The 20,483-nt window shown below is 45.3% G+C and overlaps 1 protein-coding gene and 1 long non-coding RNA gene across 3 annotated transcripts in view; one reads left to right on the forward strand and one right to left on the reverse strand.

The window, feature by feature from the left end:
* Positions 1-20,483, reverse strand: part of SPON1 (spondin 1) — a 252,810-nt gene that overhangs the window by 45,358 nt on the left and 186,969 nt on the right. The window lies entirely within an intron of this gene.
* Positions 5,391-9,750, forward strand: LOC140594401 (uncharacterized). The gene is made up of 2 exons (XR_011995092.1): positions 5,391-5,534; positions 6,182-9,750. It is a non-coding gene; the product is annotated as an uncharacterized lncRNA (long non-coding RNA).

The raw sequence follows: 20,483 nt of genomic DNA on the forward strand, positions 1-20,483 counted from the left end.
GGTGTCAAGATGTAGGGAGCATCCAGATTCCATAGGCAGGGGCTAAATGCCAGTGCTCCCCAACCTGGCTGTGCTTCAGAATCAGCTGAATACTTTTTTATGTCTACTTATGTTCAAATCCCACCTTGGAGCTACTGAATGAGAATCTGTGGGTGGGGCACAGGAATTTGTAGTCTTAAAAATGTTCTGAAAAATGGTTTAGGTCAATGGAACCTTTGTTATGTGTCTCAAGGTATTAAGATGCCTCAAAAAGAATATGATTGGGATGCCTGGGTAGCTCAGCAGTTGAGTGTCTGCCTTCAGCTCAGGGTGTGATCCCAGGATCCGAGATCGAGTCCTGCGTCGGGCTCCCTGCATGGAGCCTGCTTCTCCCTCTGTCTGTGTCTCTACCTCTCTCTCTGTGTCTCTCATGAATAAATAATTAGAATCTTAAAAAAAAAAAAAAAGATTTCCCAAACAGATCTCCTGCCCCTTCACATAAGGCCTCTGTCAACCTGTCACAGCTTGATGAGATCTGGGTTACGATGGAGGTAGTGGTACAAGGCCTAAACAAGAAATAGGCTGTAGAATGTTCCACTGGGAAAACGAATGGTGTGAAAGCATTTTTTTTTGGACTTCCATAAAGCTTTATCAGGCTTACTTCTTTGATTTGGACTTAGCCCACTGTATCACCCGCCTCTGAATTCCTGACTTACTTCACGGGGCAACAAAAAACCTCCTGGGGCCCACAGGATTCCATCACCTATAACAGCTGGACGTGGTCCCAGTCCCAGTGAAAACTGCTGACTTGGTTTGGAGAAGACAGTGATCTCAGGGCTAAAATCTTCAGTGAAGGTTGTGAGTGACCAGAAGGCCGGGAGATGGAGACCAGGAGGACAGAGGCGGGGTGGGTGGGTGTGATGAGCCTCAAAAGAGCATGGTTCTATCTAGGAGGTGAGGTGAGAGGAGGTGATGGAGATGAAGCAGAGCCTCACCCCTCCTCTTGCTGTGAGTTCTATGGGGTGTGGGAGAATGAATGCCCTTTGTTTGGGACGATGGTGGGGGGCCGGGCATGGAAACCAGGAGTTTGAGAAGTAGAAAGAGAGCTGTGTCATGGGGTAGGGATGTACGGGAGCTTTACATGACACGTTAGGCCACCTAGACATCTCCCACTGCCCAGAAGGGCAATGAGTCCGCCCAGAGTGGGGATCTGGCTATCACCACCACGGTTGTCCTACTCCGCGTTACTGTGTGCCATTTGCATAACTTATCACCCTGCATCATAATATTTTAAAAATGTCTTTATATCCTAAATCCAAACTCTGAGTGTAGTGAAAACAGCTGAAACCTTGAAATAAGTCAGGCCTAGGTTTGAATTCGGATTCTTTTCCTTTCTAGCCATAAGGCCTCGGGCAGGTCATTTCACCAACCTGACCCTCAGTTTCTTTAGGTATAAAATGGGTATAGTAACTTTATCTACCTCATGGGCTGTAGCGAAGAAAAAATTGGATATTATTTGGAAGCTCCCACTGTGTTGTCGGAGATATAGAATGTTCTCTGTAAGCCTTGACCCTCCCTCCTTGACCTTGATCTTTGTTTCTTAATGGTCTGAACCATTTGTGGTTTCGTGAAGGTACACAAACTATGTAGGTTGAATGAATGAGTTGGTTGAGGGAATGAATGGGTAAGTGAATTAATGAATTAATGAATGATGGTTAATTTTCAGAAAGATATGGTTGAGGAAACTCATGGCGCTCTGCCATGGCTGAAAGGACTTCTCTTGCAATTCTTTCAAACATTTAGGCCAGGCCAGGTCCTTTGTCCTATTTCAAGGTCAGGGCTATTCCTTTGTTCTGACCCTGGCATAATGAGCCATGAAAAGCTTGCAGCTTTTTTTCTATTTTAATCCTTCCGTCCATTTAATGGGCTATATTTTCTCTGGAAACAGTGGGGTGAACATCACCAAGATAATGGGTAATAACATTAACATTATCACCACTGGCATGATCCAGATATTATTCAATTAAAGTAATAACTCCTAATGCAGGATGAATTGTTTTTATCCTGAGAATCCAATTCGGCCATCAGCTCACCATCATATTCAAATGACAGAAATTACCTTTAAGTCATAGATCTATAATGTGATGTTGAAATGATTTCTAGTTATATTTTATGATGCTATATTACAGACATTTTTAAGGTCAGAGTGTATAGAGCTTGTCGTGTTTTCATTTTCTATCACCAGGTAATTTGAAATCCTTTTCAAATACATAATGAACAAAAATTAGAAATTTGGGGAGTGAAATCACTTCAAAGGCATGCTGAAAACAACTTAAAAATTCACCTTACTGAGAATAAAAAAGAAGAGACTCTGGTTCTTATTTAATTTTAACACTGGCCCTCTGAAGACAGAGATGGGGGAGAAAAATCCTCTTCCTACAGTTGAGTTCAAGAGCTGTGTCACCTAGGATGTTGGCTGGACTGTGCGCAGAGGGGGTCAGTCAGAGGGCTGACTCGTGCTACCCAAACTCTCAAGATGTAGAAGATGTACCCAACGGTGAGAAATACAGAAAGGACGCAAGGTTCATGTAAACCCATGAGTGCTGGGTGGCACAGCCTCCTGGTGTAGCAAAGCCTTTCTGAGAAGCTATAATCTTAAGTGTTGCTGCCTGGGGAGCACAGAGTGGAACCGATGGCTTTAATGGACAGAGTCATGGAGCTCTCTTAGTCAAATGCGCTTACCTCCGTTATGGGGGAGCCCTGTTGTAGATCAAAGCATCATGCCTGTGGGTCATGGCGCCTACTCCCTTGGCCTGCACAGGAGACCTCGACCAACTCCTTCTCTCTGACCACCTTCTTTCTAAGAGGCTATGAAGACCACTCCCTTCTCTCTGCATCTTCCCTCTGCCAGGCCACAGGACGATACAAACAGGTGGCAGCTTTATAACAAACATTTGACTTTAGAGGACCCACCCTAGTTGCAGTGGCTGGAGTCTGGCCATCCCCCACTCATGACCAGATCTCAGGACCATTCCTTCTGCACCCATTCTTCCTCCTTCAACTCTGAGAGGGTTGCTCTCCTCGGGATGGGGGCCCCTCACCATAGCCCAATACTACTGTCTACACTCTCACTTAGAGAGAGAGGCTCGCGGGGATGGCTTGCCCCTCACAGCCTGAACTTGACTGTCAGCGTTTTCTAGCGAGGAGGAATTCCCTGCTGCTTTTCAATAACGTTGAATGTGACCGCAGCAGGTAGGAGCCTGGCAGCGAGAAAGAAACAGGAAGGTCCCATAAGTAAACGTGTGGAAGAAGAAATCTATATTTATTCTGGTTCTTCTAAGGGAGCTAGATGAATGGCTGCCAGCTTAGGTGGCAGTGGGTGTGGGACAGGCTGGGGAGCAGCGTGGCTTTCTGCACCCACCCAGCATGAAAAGAGCCGGAAGGCAGCAACAGCTCATGGAAAGTTCCAGAATAGGGCCCAGTTCTTCCTTTGCTAAGGCCGTGCTCAGCTCCCACCTAACCCACTGACTGCTTTGTTCCTTTTCCACAGCCCAGAGCAGAATCTAGTCCTTCGCCATCCAGGATTCACAAAACAAAATATTCTACCCAAATGGTCAACAGACAGAGTCCATTTCAACTTCACCTGTAACTGGGACAATTATGACAGGGCAAAAAAAAAAAAAAAAAAAAAGAAAAAGAAAAAAAACCCAACCAACACCCCCCCCCCCCCCCACCCCGCAAGACTGGCTTTTCTAGGCTGTTCCTAGTGTGGTTCTGACCTGCCCTGAGAGTCTCTCACACAGCCCTCCTTGTGGCCGTGGACTGAGCCGATGGGTGGAGGAGGCACGGCTCAGGGAACATTTCACAGGTCCATGGGCGATCCGTTTGCCTGCCTGTCACCAGGGCCAGAGATAGATATATTGGCTGCGAGGATGCACCTACCACCTGAATGCCTCTAGAACAAATGCCCCTCTGATATTTGGGGCTGACACCTCATTCGTTCGCCACCCATTGATTAGGTGATCACCCTGTGTACCAGGCGCTGGGAACACAGAGATGATTAAGACATGGTTCTTGCCCTCCAAGAGCTCATATTTCATCAAGGCGACAGACGGAACACACAGTGACAAGTCAGGGAGATATGGGCCGGCCCCAGGAGCCAGGGCTGCTCTAAGGAGGAGCTACTCACTCTGTCTGGAGCAGCTGGCTCTCTGCACTTATTTCACAAACACCGACTGATGCACTCAGGATGCAGACCCTCGGGGGTAGGGGGCTAGGACCTGGGAGGTATTTGGCTTTCCTGAGTCTCTGACCTTCCATCTTTTTGTAAGGAATGGTTCTGAGAGCCACTCGTGGCACAGATGTGACTAAGTCAGTAAGACTCTGGGGGCCGTCCCTAAACAATATAGAAGAGGACAGGTGTGCATTGGTTTCTGCACACACTATGAGCTGCAGTGTGGATGTGAACCTTATATTCTCTGTTTCTCCAACACCGAGGCTGGTGGTCTGCAAACTTGAATGCATGTCAGGATCACCAGGTGGGCTTGTGAAAGCAGAGTAGTGGGACCCCCCTCCCCCCCGACCCCGTTCTGATTCAATGGGGCGGGGGGTGGGGCCTGAGGAGAATCTGTAGTCCTCATAAGATCCCAGGGGATAGCTACGGACCTGGGTAGTGCCTGGCACGGAGTAAGGGTTCAATCAATGATGGGGTTAATAGTATTAGGCACTGTGCTTCGTGCTTTACATGAAGTAGCTAACTTAACCCTCAGAACAGCAGGATATGGTGGGGATTGTTACTATTTCCCTTCTCTTAGACACGAGCAGGTGTAAAGAGAGAGAGCCCAGTACATTCCCCAGGGTCACGGAGCTAATAAGTGGCAGAGATAATAGTTAGACCAAGTCTTTTGAGTAGAAAAAAAAAAATCCATGTTTTTTCTCTCACTCCGTTCTCCCTCTTCCGAGAAAGAAGTATTTCTTTTCTTTCTTCTTTTTAAATACAGAAGCTAAAGAGATCCAACTATAAATAAGTGAAGTCTAGAATCATAATACTCTCATTCCATTTCAAATATGTCTTCAGATATATTATTAAAATTATCCCGCAAGAGCCAATGAAAAGACCATTTATTTCTTGAAAACAATTGTGAAAATATACGAGAGCATAAGCTGCCTGTGCCCTGTGCCCAAGGAGCCTCCTAAGCCAATAGCCCATCAATCCTTTTATTTCCCCCAAATAATGGAACACATTTTGTTAAGCGAAAGTATACTCAGAACCCCAATATATAAAGCAGACAGGAATCGGGCTGCTTTTAGACTTGCAAAACAAACGTTGGTGCTGAAATGATGGATTGTGAGCGTTTCCAGGCAGAGACGGAGAGTTATGCCCACAGAAGCCCCAGCTCTGATCCAAGGGAGAGCCAGCCAACCTGCTTTGGTGTAGGGTGCAAAAGTGGCACAGTGAGTTTCTCAGAACCTGGAAGAAGGCTGAGAAACCCTAGAGGACACCCAGGACAGATGCCACCTTCTCCTAAGAAGGGCTGCACCATCATCCTACTCAGGTGAGGCTGCTTGCTTGTTATGCCTTCTTTATGGGACCGGGTTTAACACTAGTTCGATCTGCTGCTGGATTCTGATGGTTGGTAAACCACTTGGCAAACTAGCGCTGGTGGGTTCCTTTTCAACGAATTCTCCTGCGGTCTCTGTGAAGTTTGGAGTAAGATGCTGCGTGGGATATTTCTAAGGAGCAGGACCTGACCAAGTGAACCCAACTGACAATTATCATTCACATCCAATGAGGGGCTCAAGCGAGGTACGGCTTCTAATAAGGGTCCACCTGTACATTGTTTGCTTCTGGGGGGAGGAGTGGCCCCCACACTTAGGGGTGCATTCAGAGTACCTGTGATTGACTACCCAGCCTTGGGAAGATGCTCTGCACTTACAGGGATGATTCAGAAACCACCCCCAGATACCGACTTTACTATTTAGAGCTGAAACTCATCTACCACTGTTGATCCTCTGGGCATCAGGAGAGCCCCAGAAGTAACTGTTTCTCAGTCCCATTCTCCCCATCTTCCATTTGGTAACAATGTGCAGTCAGGTGTGACCATGGGCCCAGTATTTAGCCAATGTGATGCAAACAGAAGGGATGGCTGTAACTTTTGGATCACCTTATGTTAGACAGCTGTTTACCTTCTGTTTTCATTAGCCTTTCCAGCTGCTTGGAAAGGAGTCGGAACCACAGCAGCTGACTTGGACTCAGATATGGGAGCCATGTGCAGAGCCTGGCAGAAACGGACCACCAGCCTCGTGCTGCTCCCCTCTGCACTGTTACGTGTGAGGGAAATAAATGTCAATCTGACTTAAAAACCATATTTCTGGTTTCTTTATCACAACAGCTTAGTTTACAGCCTATGTATGGGTCAAAGGTGACCATAATCCTATCGCTACTCTCATGAAGAGGTGGGGGGCCATGTCCCCTCCTCTTGAAAGTGGGAAGCTTTGTGACTGCTTTAACCGATTTCTGGGCCCCAGCTTTGAGCAACTGGCAGCCTCCACTTTCTGTTTTTTTGGAACACCATCTTTGAGGACTCTGAGTCGTCATGTAAGAAATCTAATGACTCCCTGAGACCACCGTGCTGAGGAAGCCACGTGTGGGCATTCCATATAGTCCCAGCTTTCCAGACCACCCTCCAAGGTTCCAGACATATGAATGATGCCATGATCCCTCAGACCAGTCCGTTTGTCAGCTGATTACTGTGAGTACCCTGGTCAACAGCACTCTGAACAGAAGAAATCACCCAGGCTATCACATGAGAAGTGATGTGGGGAACTGCTGCACGGATCTCAAGGCCACGAAGGGAGCCATGGTTGATACTCTCAATACGGCAGAGCGGAAAGATGTTGGTTCCCTAGTCTCTGATGACATCTGCAAGCCACTGTCCTAACCTTGGAACCATCAATCTCCAAATTTCCCATTCAGTGAGACAGTAAACATCCACATTGTTTCAGCCACTCTTGGCTAAGGTTTCTGTTACTTGTGGCCGACAGCATTCCAGATATATCTTCCTCGCTCCCCCCCGTCTTGTCTCTCAGGAGGAGTTTGTTACATGGGCAAGAGCATTCAGCTGGGCTTGTGACCAGACTCTACTCCTTCAATACATTTACTGGTGGGGAATGGCTGATTTCTCCTGAGGTTTTTTTGGAACTTGACATACAACGTCCAGTTATTTCTAGCCTCCTGGCTAATGTTGCAGGGGGAATCCCACTGCACATCATCCCATCTCCCTTCCCTTCACCTCGCCTCAGCTACCCTAGGGCAGGGGAGTGAAGGAGAGCCTGGAAAGCCCCCATGACTCCTAGAAGGATAATGAAGGGAATTCTTCCAACAGTTACCTTGGCTACAGCATTTTTCTGGCTAGGGCTGCGGGCTTTATGGGCAGAGGACTGAATCTGAGGGTTTCTTCCCCAAGATGACACAGAGGAAGGGCCTAAAACTCAAGGAAAGAAGCAGAACCAAAAACCATATGGAAAAGACCAGATCTAGGAAGCCATACTTTGGAGGTCACCAAGCTGGTCAGGGCCAGAGGCCATCTGGGAATGAGGATTTGGAGCTGGGCAAATGCAGTGAGGGGAGAGGAAAGCAAACACATGTGAACTGGGGATGTGTCTGTGTGCTCGCCTGCACACATGGGGCTGGTGGAGTGGCCCAGAAGAGCTGCTTGTGTTTGCTGACATCTGGGGCATCATGCACGGGTACATTGGTCAGCTCATTCACAAGAATCTGAAGGAACACATGCCTATAGGAAGCCTATTTATGTCCTACGATGCAACATAATTGCAAGTTGCTCATGAAAGTCCTTTTGATCCATCCCATTGATCTGTGCCCCTACAGGTGTGCCTTACAACCCGATTATAGCATTTATTTCAATTTCCTTGTATTGCAGCCAGTCTATTATTTAGGCATTTCCCCAACTGGATTGAAGGACTTTTGAGGGTAGGGACTATTTCTTAATTCTTCCCTCATAGTGAATAACACAGTGGTTTGTACATAGAAAGTGCTCAGTGAATACCTTTTGATTAATTACCATTGTCAACCTTTTGGCTTATTTTTCTATTGACATTTACAAACAGATCAAGAATGTTTCTAACAGTGAATTTTTTTCTAAATGACAGAATAAACACGGAAATCCATCACCAAGGAGGCAAAATAAATCTCAACCAGAAGAGTTAAACATATTTCAGGGAAAAAGAGGGGGGATAGGGAAACAAGGGAAGGAACTGGAGGCTGAAAATTTCTGTCTTAGACCAGCTCCAGGCAAATGAATGCCCTCTGAAAACTTCATCAGCCTTTTTCTACACAAAGTGCTTTCTGACCATTTCTCTACAGTGTCTCTCCTATTTGGACACAGGGTTTCATTTATTAATCAAACATAATTGGGCCCCATTTCAAAAGGATGAACAAAGCCTGTTTTGTTGTCCCATTCAAAAGCTGGGTTTAGTCTGGGTCATGGTGTTTGTCAGCGTCTGTTCCTAGGCCCCAAAGGGTTGGATGCTGGAGCAGGACAATTGGGGGCCAGTTGGTCAATTTCCCATTCCCTGGAGCCCTTGAAAAGGCCTCTCCTGAGCCCTGGAGCCTCTGTTCACTGCCTATGAATGTAAAGCCTACACCTCCACATCCCACTTGGCAAGCAAGGTCTAGCTGGCCTCTTGTCAACTGTGTCATTTCTCACAGCCTAGGCCCATCTTCTGATGATCGGTCCACAAACCCAGCTCAACCCAGACAATTGCCAGAGCTGGTGTTCTTTCTTCAAAATCCTTCAGTGGCTCCCCATTGCCTACATGTTGCCGCTGAAAATATTGAAAAGACTATGAAAACTAGAAACCTCATGCAAATACAATTCAGAGCCAAAGAGAAAGGAGATCAACAGTATTAAAAAAGAGAATCTTGTAATATTTTCTATTCATTGAGGACAGGCATGGTGCTAAGAACTTTGCATATATTATCTGTAATACAGCAACCCTGGGATACAGTAACTAACATGATCCTACTTATAAGGAAAATGTTGTCAGAAGTCAACTTAATTGGTCAAAGTTGCATTGATAAATTAGTGGTAGAAGCTGGTTGACAATTCAGGTCTCATTCAATGTATGAAATATAAAAAGGGGATAAACTTATATGTAAAAACTATACCTAATTACATGCTACTTGACTAAAAGCCTCAATACATGGATAACATTTTGAAATAACAACATAATATATTAGATATAAATATATAATAAAATACCCAAACGTGACAATAAGGTAGGAAACCTTATTAAACCAGGAACAGAGAAAGAAATTTTAAAAATTTTCAGGAAACTCAACAAAGCAAGGCACACAGACTTAATGGGTTTCTTCAAACTCCCAAGGAACAGATAATTTCCAAGCTATGCTGACTGTATCAAAACACAGGCTAGGATGGACTCCATCTAATATATTCTATGTGACAAGTTTGATCTTAATGAAGGTTACTCCAGGAATGTGGAAAACAAATCAATAAAAGAAAATCTATTAACATTAGACGATGCAACCCATTTCAACATATTTCAAAGAGGAATTAATAAAACCTTTCTTTTGAGTAAAATAATTAGTACCTTAACTCGATAAACATACTATTTAAAATCATGAAGCAATAATGGAATAACACTAAAAGCTTTTCTTTCAAATATAGGCCCAAAAGCAGAATGTTACTACCATCCATTATAATTTAAGATTGCTTTAGGCAAATTGCAAAAGATACAAAGAACAACTGTTGGAAAAGAAGTGAAAAATATTTACAAAGACTTTGCTAAACACTCGGAACTAAATCAACAAGCTTAAAAAGAAGGCAGATTTAACAACAACAAAAAAAAGAAGGCAGATTTGGTATTCAAATTAAAACATTAGTAGCATTACTATCCATATTACTGTATACTATATATACTACTGTATGTAAGCAGTAAAGACCTAGAATCATATAAATATGATAAGAATAAGATACCTAGAATACATACAATGATTTAAGAAGTTAAGTATAATGACTTGATGTGCTCTAAAGCAAAATCACCACTTTTTCTTAGGATTTAACGATTCTAACATTTATTAGGCAAACAGTGTCAAGAACGTGAAAGGATATTTTGAAAAAGAAGTCTTCTGATTTTGTAAGGCTAGAACTATACATTCTATACATACAAAAAGCAAGGATAATTAAAATAGTGCAGTACTGGTATGAAACCAGACATACAGAATAGTAGAGGAGAATCAGATGCCAAATTAAACCTATTTGTATGTAATAACTTGATATACGATGAAGTATGATAAACAATGAGTCAAGGACAAGTCACTTAATAGCTGATACCAATTTGGTTTTTTAAAAGATTTATTTATTTTAGAGAAAGAGAGCATGCAAGTGTGCAAGTAGGGGAGAGGCAGAGGGAGAGAGAGTCTTAAGCAGACTCTGCCTTGGGCCTGAGCCCGATGTGGGGCTCGACCCACCACCCTGGGACCACAACCTGAGTAGAAACCAAATTTCGATTGCTTAACCGACTGCATTGCCCAGACACCAATTTAACTATCAGTTATATTTAAACATGTACTGAATATGCTCAAATACATTAAAGCGTTAAATATATATATATTTAAAACCAGAAGAATAGAGAACCAAGATTGCATCAGATCTTGGGAACTATGAGTAATGAACCAGGATGAACTTTCCCAGGCTTGAAGCAATAGAAGAAATAACAATGGAAGAGATCCAAAGATTCCACTGGATAATACTTAACCTATTTTGATCTTAAAAAATATAAGAAGTGGAAAGAAAAAGAACATTCTGAGAAGATACTTATATCAAGATAGTAAAATCCATAACATAAAAGGAATCTGTTAAAATCAATAGGAACACTTTTCTAGAAAAATTGTCATCTGTATGAGGCTATTCAACACAGTATTACTTCTAAGAGCATAAAATAAATAAAAAGTTGTTTTAGCTGCAATGGAAGACCTGAATAAATTAGAGCCAACCAACCTAAACATCTGTCATTTAAAAAGGTAACTACAAAAGATGTGTCTTACGTAATGGAACAATATTTACGGTATGGTGCTAAGTGAAGAAAGAAAATACAAAATGTTGTGCGCAACATGACAGCCACTCTATAGAAACAGGATGCACGCACTCTGGGCCCGGAAAGGAGGTCAGAGAAATGACAAGTGCTCTTAGAGGAATGGGTTTGTTGCAAACTCAAATGATAGCTGGCATCAGGCAGGTGAGGATGGATAGAAAAAACATAACAAGTCGCAGGGTTGGGGGGTGCAATGGTGGGGCTGGAGAATCAGGTTCTACCAAAGGTAATAAAAAACAAAACTGAAAACATAGAACACTTAAATACTTAGATTTTGCAGAATATTTTTTTTAAGATTTATTTATTTATTTGAGAGAGAGAGAGAGAGCACATGTGCATGAGTGGGACTGAGTGGGAAAGGGACAGAGGGAGAGAAAATCCCAAGCAGACTCCCCCGCTGAGTGGGGAGCCCGACATGGGGCTCCATCCCAGGACCTTGAGATCATGACCTGAGCTGAAACCAAGAGACAGAGCTTCACTGACTGAGCCACCCAGGCGCCCTGGAACCTCTTTGATGGTAATAAAGGGTGTGGGGCCCAGAGCCACATTCCTCCCCATCAGATCTCCTCGGAGACCTTACCCATAGAGGTCCCCAAGGAATCCCTGAAGCCCCACGGAGGAATTTGAAAGCCATCGGCACCAGGGAGCTGCACAGATTTTAAGTGAAGTGACTTCGGATTAGCAGGGTCAAATCATGCCAGCTTCAGAGGCTGTTATGGTCCATGGGTTTTCAACGTGTGACCTCTGTACAGTTTTTCTTTTAATGTTCTAATAGTGATTTCTACAAAAATGAAATTCAGATCTAAACAGAAGTAGTTAAAAGAAGTTATGTTCTTTGTTAACACAGAGCTGCCTGAGTTGGTTATGAGAGTGGCTCTGTGTCTTTGAACTGCTTCTGAATAAAGCTGTTTGGGAAAATGCCAGCTTGCTATCTAGTGGTGAATTAAACAGCTCCACATCCATCCATCAAATATTTATTGAGCGCCCACCGCATGCCAAGCCCCGGAGGAAGACGGAGAAGGAAAAGAAATAAGACATGGCCTCTATCTTCTGTGCGTGTGCAGATGGGTCCGAGGGCCAGACACATGGGATAACTCCACGTGCAACCACACGTACACGGATGCTAGGGGACCACGGCTCATTACTGCGAGTGCGGGAAGGGTAGCGCTCAAAAGGCAAAAATTTGAACCCAGTCTTCAAGCAAGGATACAGATCCCCCTGGCAGAGAAGAAGGACTTTCCAGGAAGAGGGAGCAGAAGGGAGGGAGGACACAGGAAGAGGGAGGAAGGTCGGTGGGCATGCCTGGACTGTGGGGGTGGGGGTGGGAGGGCTGTCTGAGAAATAGCCAGGCTGGAGAGAGGGCAGGATTGGGCCAGATTTCATCCTGTAGGCCAGTCCTTTGGGAACTTTGTCTCCAACTTCTTTGGGACTTCCAGCTTTGTTAATTAATTAATTAATTAATTAGGGAGAGAGCATGGGTGGGAGGGAGGGGCAAAGGGAGACACCGACTCCCAACTGAGCAGGGAGCCCCACGCAGGACTCTATCCCAGGACCCCTGGATCATGACCCGAGCCAAACTGAGCCACCCAGGCGCCCCCACACAAGGATTATACACAGTGAGTGTCTCGGTCAGATTTGCTGGGGTCACGCTATGGGAAATTTAGGAGATTGCTGTTATATCCAAGATGTAGGCCCTTGGTGGTAATAGCAAAACACCCCGGGTTTCTGATTTCATTTTCTTTGTGCCTGAGCTGCTAAGCCTCATGGATTTTGGACTTCTCTGCTCCCACTGCTGGAACGATGGTTCCAGGTTTTGAATAGTGGGGAGGAAAAGTCCTTTACGGTAACGTCTCCCCTGATGCCGGGGACCAGCACTCACGTGCGGATCAGTGCTTGCTTAATCCTTTCTTTCAGTCGGTGCACAAAAATCTCTGGGGGAGGAGGTAGCGTAACCCATGTGTGCTCATTTGTAGACTTGGGGCAACGGGGACCTGAATGCTGTCTTCTCCCCAGGCCCTCTCTGAGGTGTGAAGCTCCTTTTTAGCCAGTGGGTACTGCTCAGGTTACCTGGCTATGTGCTGGCCAGGAGTCGGCAGGCACTTAGGGTTGACCAATTTGTATTCTCTAAAAGCTCAAATTCTCCATCTGCCACCTCCATTCTTGGTGACTGTGTGTGATTGAGCGTCCGGGATGCTGCTTTTTGGAATGGACATCTTGATGCACGATAATCATCTCTTAAGGACATTTACATCGCACGTTTCTCTTTCTGAGGGAAACATATGAAGATGTCTTTCAATAAGGCAGGTGCTGCTGCTTCTTGCCAAATCCTGCCTTGGGTATTAAAAGCAGCCCACCTAACGACAAGGCCTGGTAAGTGCCAGCAGCAATGTCTGTGTGTGGGGCTGATAGAGCCAAAGAAAATATCTTGCCAGAGAGGTGATTGGGTGATATTAAATGTCAAGATCTCAATGAATTACTCTCAGAGGTTCCATAAAAGAGAAACATGGTCTAGTTTCCATTGCTGCTGTGTCAAACAAAAAACATTTTTTGTCTGCTCCTTTGCAGAGAAATGTTAACTATTGGCTTTTGATTTGGGAATACATCCTAAGGAGGAATCAGAGGAGAGATCGGCCTCTTAAATCAGGAGTTCTAGGGCCCTGGCAGGGCAGGTAAGGAGATTTTCTGGGCCTCAAGGGCCATTTTCAGTGTGTTCCTGCAGTCTGGCATTTACCTTTTGGCGTGGTGAAGGGTAGATTGAGGTTGATTATAGACAGACACGATTAGCACCAACACATCAGAGATTAACGGCCACCGCAGCTTCCAGATGAATCTGTAAAGAACAGCGCCAACACCTCTGCTTGACTCTGCTCTGTGTGATCGGTGATATATAGAAGCCCACAGTGAGATGGCCTTGAAACTTGACTTAAGGAGAAGATTACCCTCTGAGAGTTGGATGAGTCAAATAATCGATGATATTAGCCACCTGCAGAAATCGTGGTAAAAGATGGGATGTTTCCCTAAGGGTTAAGCAGGATTTGGCACGCCTGAAAATGAAAGACACTGAAAGCTCCTCTGTAAGTTGGTCTCAAGAGGAAGAAGAGGTTAGCCGAGGTGGGTGACGGTGGGCATGGGGCTGAATAAACTTGGAAAACAGAGTCCCAGAGACCAACCTCAGTGGAGTGGGACCCAATCTGGATAAGCAGGCACTGACTCCGGGGGCATGAGGATTCTGGCCATGCGGGGTGGGCATCCCCCTCCCTGCCTCACCCTCCTTCATCGTTTTCATTCAACACATATTCTATCAAGCACTGCTGTGGGCCACACACTGTCCTAGGCATGGAGTGGGGGTGGGTGCCAGGAACAAGACAGAAGGGGGTGCGTGGAAGATACATGGAAGAAGCTGCATGACCCCAAAACATAAACGAAGGTATAAAACCGTTTCAGAAAGTGATAGGTACTGTGAAGGAAATACAGGAGATGGCTGAGGGAGGGAGAGAAGGGCTTTGTGCAGAGAGGACATGAGGCCAATAGCTTTCCAAGTCTCCCCCTTGTCTGGATGACTGGGCCTGGAGAGCTCCTCCCTCCCTTTGCTGGGATCCGTGATGATGACAGGCTGCTGTGCAGGTGCTTGGAGTCTAAGGGAAAGGATGCTCCGGGCGGGGGAGCAGATGGGAGTGTTCTGCTTACCACCCGGCGCCTTCCCTCGTCATAAGTGGAGAGTTGGCCTCTGGTGTAGGCATGGGGCTTCGGTGAGGTTGGGCAGCCTGACGTGGGCTGCCTGACACCCAGCAAGCATCCCATCAATGCCAGTTATGATTACTCTTGTGCTTGATGCCATGAGATCCCTCCCACACACTGATGGATGTCTCCTCAGAGACTGATATTTATAAAGGGACCATGTCTTTGACTCATGTTTCGCTCCTACAGTGGTCCATTAGAGCTCTCGATTTAGGATATTAATCCATATTAGGATCTAATCTTGCTAGAAAATCATATTAGAGGGAAATTCATTCCACTTAAACTAGGATATCTTTTCAAACAAGTTAATACAATGAAGAATTTATCCATTTTGTAGGTGAAAGAATAATCTTGTAGCTTAATTATAAGAAAATGAGCTAAACATATTAGAATAAAAATGGTTTCTCCATCACCTCATTATCTCTCTGTTCCCAGTGAATGTGCGGTTTCTCCTTTATTAGAACCTGCTACTTTATAGTCACCTACTAATGAAGCCATAACTTAAGATTGGATATATTAGATTTTGTCCATAATCATTTTTTGAACAGCTATGTATATTTATTTAGTTGCATTTTCTCGTTTGACGTTCAAGTGAACGGTATGAGGTTGTTAGGTTTATCATCCCCATCTTATAGATGATGAAATTGAGGCTTAGGGAGGACAGGCAACTTGCCAGAGCCACACAGATGGCAAATGGCCAGGAGTGATTCAGACAGGGGCTTTACTTCAGAGCCCACCCTCTAGGCCACCATCCTATGGAAGACCCTCTTCTGGAATCTGGGAGCACGACGGGTTCCTGTGAAGCCTTTGTATAACTTTAACACAAGTCACCAAAAGTGAAAATAATGAAATAAGCCAAAAGGTCTCTTACGTAAAGACGAGAAATGCACGATGTCAACAGTAAAACCCTATTGAAGTTAATAAATGGATGTTAAAAGTATTTTCTAGGCTTTGATGGAAAGGAACTGATGACAGCTCTGCTTTTCCACCTTCTCGTCCTTCTTCCCTTCCTTCCACAAATATCCAACATTAGCAAATAGCTACGATGCAAAGCACTATGCAGGGCACTGGCATCCTAAAAACTAGTAATTCAAACTCGCTAGTCTCAAGTGGCTTACACTCTAGTGCACAAGACAGGTTACTCATTAGAGAGAAGTGTGGAGCCATAAATGAGCTTAGGGGCAGGCCAGAGGGATGTGGATAGAGCAGGGAAGGTTTTCTGGAGGTGGCAGTTCTTCCGCTGGGTCTTAAAGGATTGGCAGGCGCTAACTTGGTGGATGAGGGGCGGAAGAAAGTGTCCAAGGAGAGCGAACTCAAGGTCGTACCATCAAGTTTCATACTCTGCACTTCACAGGCGATTGAAACTTTAAGGACGGTTGTGATGAGGTGTGATTTTCACGTTATGCACCGAGTTTCAGAGCCTGGCCTTCCCTCCAGATGGGAGCTCCTGTCATCATTCTAGTTATCTGCATGGTGGCAATGAGAGTTAATTAAGCAATTACTTACACTCTATTTTTAAGAAGAACTGGAAGGCGAGGAGGCTAAGAATGGTAAACTGCCTCTAACAACAGACATTTAGACACAAAACCAAAATAAAATGCAATTAGAAGGAGCAGGGAAATGAACATGGCCAGAGGCAGATTTACCAGGAGGCTAAGGAAGCTTAACTTCCAGAGAGGGAGTCCTCCTTGTGTGAGCTTCAGAGGCTCTGCCTTTAATTTGCATCCACAGTTCTGCATTCCTTTTTTTTTTTTTTTTTTTCTGAGAAAGGACCCTCTCCCACACTGAATAAGCTTTAAGCCCCGTGGATTCTGGATTGGCCCTGTAGCCAGCACTCACTACTCTCGGGCCCTCAATTTAGCTCTGCGCTTTCAGACACCCAGGGCGAAATGGGCCCCGTGACCTACTCTCTTGCAGCCCCCGAAACGTGAGGAGGGAAATCGGACGGGCCAAAATGCCAAACTCTGTAACTGCCGACCTAAATTTACAGAGACTGAGCTGACAGCTGCAAGAAAATTAGGCATCAATGCTAGGAAATCATACTATGTCACTGCCTTATTAGCCAATATTAAATTTACTTACAGTTCACCAGTAATTCAGCGCACGGACACTGATCAAGTTTTTCCTTCGTGGCCAGCCCTGAGCTAGATTTCTCCAGGAAATCGAAAAGGATAAAGATCAGATCCCTTTTTTCACTTTTTCACTCATAAATTCTGAGAAGAGGCAGATCGGTGTGTCCTGAAAACAGCGAAACACCTAACAGAGGGAACACAAAACCGTTGCTGGGATCAACTGCAGACACGCGCACGTCTGTAAAAACAGAGAAGAGTGGAACAGCCACTGGGTGGAAATCGAGGAGCAAGAAGTCTGATTTCCTTCCTTCCTTTCTTCCTTCATTCCACAGATGTCTACTGAGAACCTGTTTGTTTGTTTGTTTTTAAATAGCAGCTTTATTGACGTATATTTTACATACTCTACAACTTAGCTATTTGAAGTGGTCCTCTCAAACGTTTCTGGTATATTCTTTTTTAAAGATTTTATTTATTTATTTATTTATTTATTTATTTATTTATTTATTCATTCATTCATTCATTCATTCATTCATTCATTGTTTCATTCATGAGACACACACAGAGAGAGGCAGGGAAACAGGCAGAGGGGGAGCTCTCAGTGGGGAGCCCAATGCAGGACTCAATCCCAGGACCCCAGAATCACGCCCTGAGTCAAAGGTAGATGCTCAACCACTGAGCCATCCAGGCGCCCCTATCCTGGACATTTCTGAGCACCTGTCCTGCATCAGGCCTCAGGCCAGGAACAGGTGGCTACAGACACCAGTATCTCTCCCTTCTACCCCCAAGCTCTCTTATCAGCTCAGAGGACACACACCTATGCTCCCTGGGCTTCCCTTCTTTTCCTTCTAAAACTGAAAGGGCTGGAGTTCCTGGTACTTTAAAACCATCTATAATTCAGTTCTAGAGAAAACAGCACGAGGGGAGTGGTGACGAGGTGGGGAAAATGGGAACTTTGAAATGCTCTCATTATGGACCAACTGTATAATCTTCCTAGAGGCCCACTTGCTAATCTGTATTAAAAGCACCAAAAATGTACATATGCTTGGCCCCAGAGATTCCACGCCGAGGATCATCCTTAGGTGTTCATCAAGGATGGCTGCAAATGTTGTTGACGGGTCTACTGAAGGTGGTGAAAAAGTATCTGACAAAAGAGAAAGGTGTGACCTCTCAATCCTGGCCAGGAAGCCCCAGTGAAGAATCCTCATTCTAGATCCCATTTTCTAATGTCCACACTCACACCAGCCTTTCTGCAGCCTCTGTACCCCGCTGACCCTGGCCCCACCGCGCACTAAGACCTGCACGTCCTTTTTCTGCCCAGTGCTGTTCTCCGATCTTGTAACTGTGCTGTTGTTTCGGGGCCCAAGTGTGGGGCCTGGCATTTCACCCTCCACCACAAGGCAGTATGCTCATGGGGTTTGACCTGACCTGCCGTGGGAAGAAATCCACAGTATTCTAGGCTTTTTGATTATGGGATTTTGCTGTCTTCTCTTTAATGATGCCAGCTTTTGCCCTCCGACTCCAGGCTTCTCCCAGTCATTTATGTCTTCCCCATGAATATCCACACTTTTTTGGTTCATAAATAACTTTCATCATTGTGTGGGAGAGCGGAAAGCCGGACACTTTTATCACAAGGCGTCTCCACCTCTCTGTGAGTGAATGGAAACGACTTCATTAAGGGCTTGCAAAGTGATTCATCAGGGACCGCCGCTGTTTGAACTTCGCATGGCATCCAGGGGAAGTGGAATTTAGAACTTGAGTGTGAATCTCTATATTATCATAATTTTAAAGAGGGCAGAGTACATATTAAAATTTTTTTTTAAAATTTATTTATGTATTTATTTAGGGTGGGGAGGGGCCCGGGGGAGGGAGAGGAAGAGGGAAAAGAATTCTAAGCAGATGCTGTGCTGCGTGCAGAGCCTGACCCCACCACCCAGAGATCACGACCTGAGCTGAAGCCAAGAGCTGGATGCTTAATCGACTGAGCACAGCCCCCCGCCCTGGGTGCCCCTGAGCACAGACTTCTGAAAAAGGTACTACTTCTAGCTACTTCGTTGGCACCACGTGGTGAGGCGGCTGTACCAAATGATGACCTGTACGGCAAGCACCAACTAATTTCCACCCCTGAAGTCATTTCAGCATCTCAGTGACCTTGGCTGGTGAGGACCGTTCTGTAAACATCCTACACAGACTGCCCCCCTCTAGCATTTCTAATGATTCAAACATGCTTTCCCTTTTTTGGCCATTTATTAAGGAGAGAATAAGTATTTCTTTTAGGAGTACCTTTAAATGTAGGGTTTCTTCTTGAAAAACTCAATACCTTAGTAAAAGACATCAACAAAATATTTCTCAGTCTAGAAAAATCATTCAAGTCAGCGCTTTATCCTAGATAATTTTCAGAAGAATGCCCTGACTTTCACTTTGATACCAACTAATTTATTCTGTAGCTAATTTAATGACTTTGTAATTAGCTCAGCAGAGCAGGAGAGGAGACAAAGCAAATATCTTTGCGACTGGTCCTTTGTGATGAGCTGAGTGAGGAAGCACGTGTGCATGTACTTCCTAAGTGTGTGCGGTGGGCCTGGGTCCCCTTTAGCTGGGGCCCATCGCATTCTCCCTCTTGAGCTTTCGCTGTGGGCATTTTCCCATTGAAATCTACCCTTAGGCTTTAGGCTGACCCTATAGCTGACTTCTGCCATTCAAGTCAGAGTCACTAAGGAAGTTTAATTTGCATTTATTGCCAAAGGAGCTGAAGGGTCCTTAGGACTGTCGGGTGACTCAGTGACAGGCCCACAGGTACATGCTTCAGTACGACCCACGTCAAGAAGAATCCAGAGCATACCTTGGAGACTAAATCTTACACACGATGCGAAGGTTTCATAGGTATGTTCTGATTCACCAGTGGGAAGAAGGGGGGACCGGAAGACCAAACCCTGGAGGAGGGCAGGTGAAGCTCATCCTTAACCCAAAGGGCTGGAACCCTGGGCCTGAGCTGGCAAGTGCCAGTGCAGACTCGTTTCCTATAATCAGCCTCAATGAGCCTGAAGACGTTTCTAGAGAAAGATGTTCCTTGGGCAAGCTGTGCAGCAGCTGGGCTCGCCGGGGCTCAATGGGGTCCTTTGGTTAATTGCCAACTTTTATTTATTTAGTTCTTTATTTTTAGAAAGAGAACAGGGTGGGGGGAGAGAAACCCAAACAGACTCCCCGCTGAGCCCAGAGCCTGATGTGGGGGTGGGGCTCCATCCTAGGTCCCTGAGGTCATGACCTGAGCCAAATCCAAGAGGTGACCACTCATCCAAGTGAGCCAGGGGTTCAGGAAACTGCAGCCTTCTAGAAGCACTGCTGGGGTCCTGCAGTAGCCAAAGAGCTCTGCAGGCCAGCAGGAAAGCCTGAGAGCCACTGATGGCCACTCTTGCGAGTCTTCCGCAAGCATCCTGGGATGGGTGAGGCCTCGCGGTGGGGCTGCCCTGCGGCGGGCATCCCTGGATATTGGAGGGGAGAGTCTAGACCGATGGTGTATTTCAGGATGTCCTCACAGAGAGAATAACAGTTTTCCACCAGGAT

The sequence above is a fragment of the Vulpes vulpes genome, chromosome 11 (assembly GCF_048418805.1).
Source record: "Vulpes vulpes isolate BD-2025 chromosome 11, VulVul3, whole genome shotgun sequence".
NCBI classification, from domain to species: Eukaryota; Metazoa; Chordata; class Mammalia; order Carnivora; family Canidae; genus Vulpes; species Vulpes vulpes.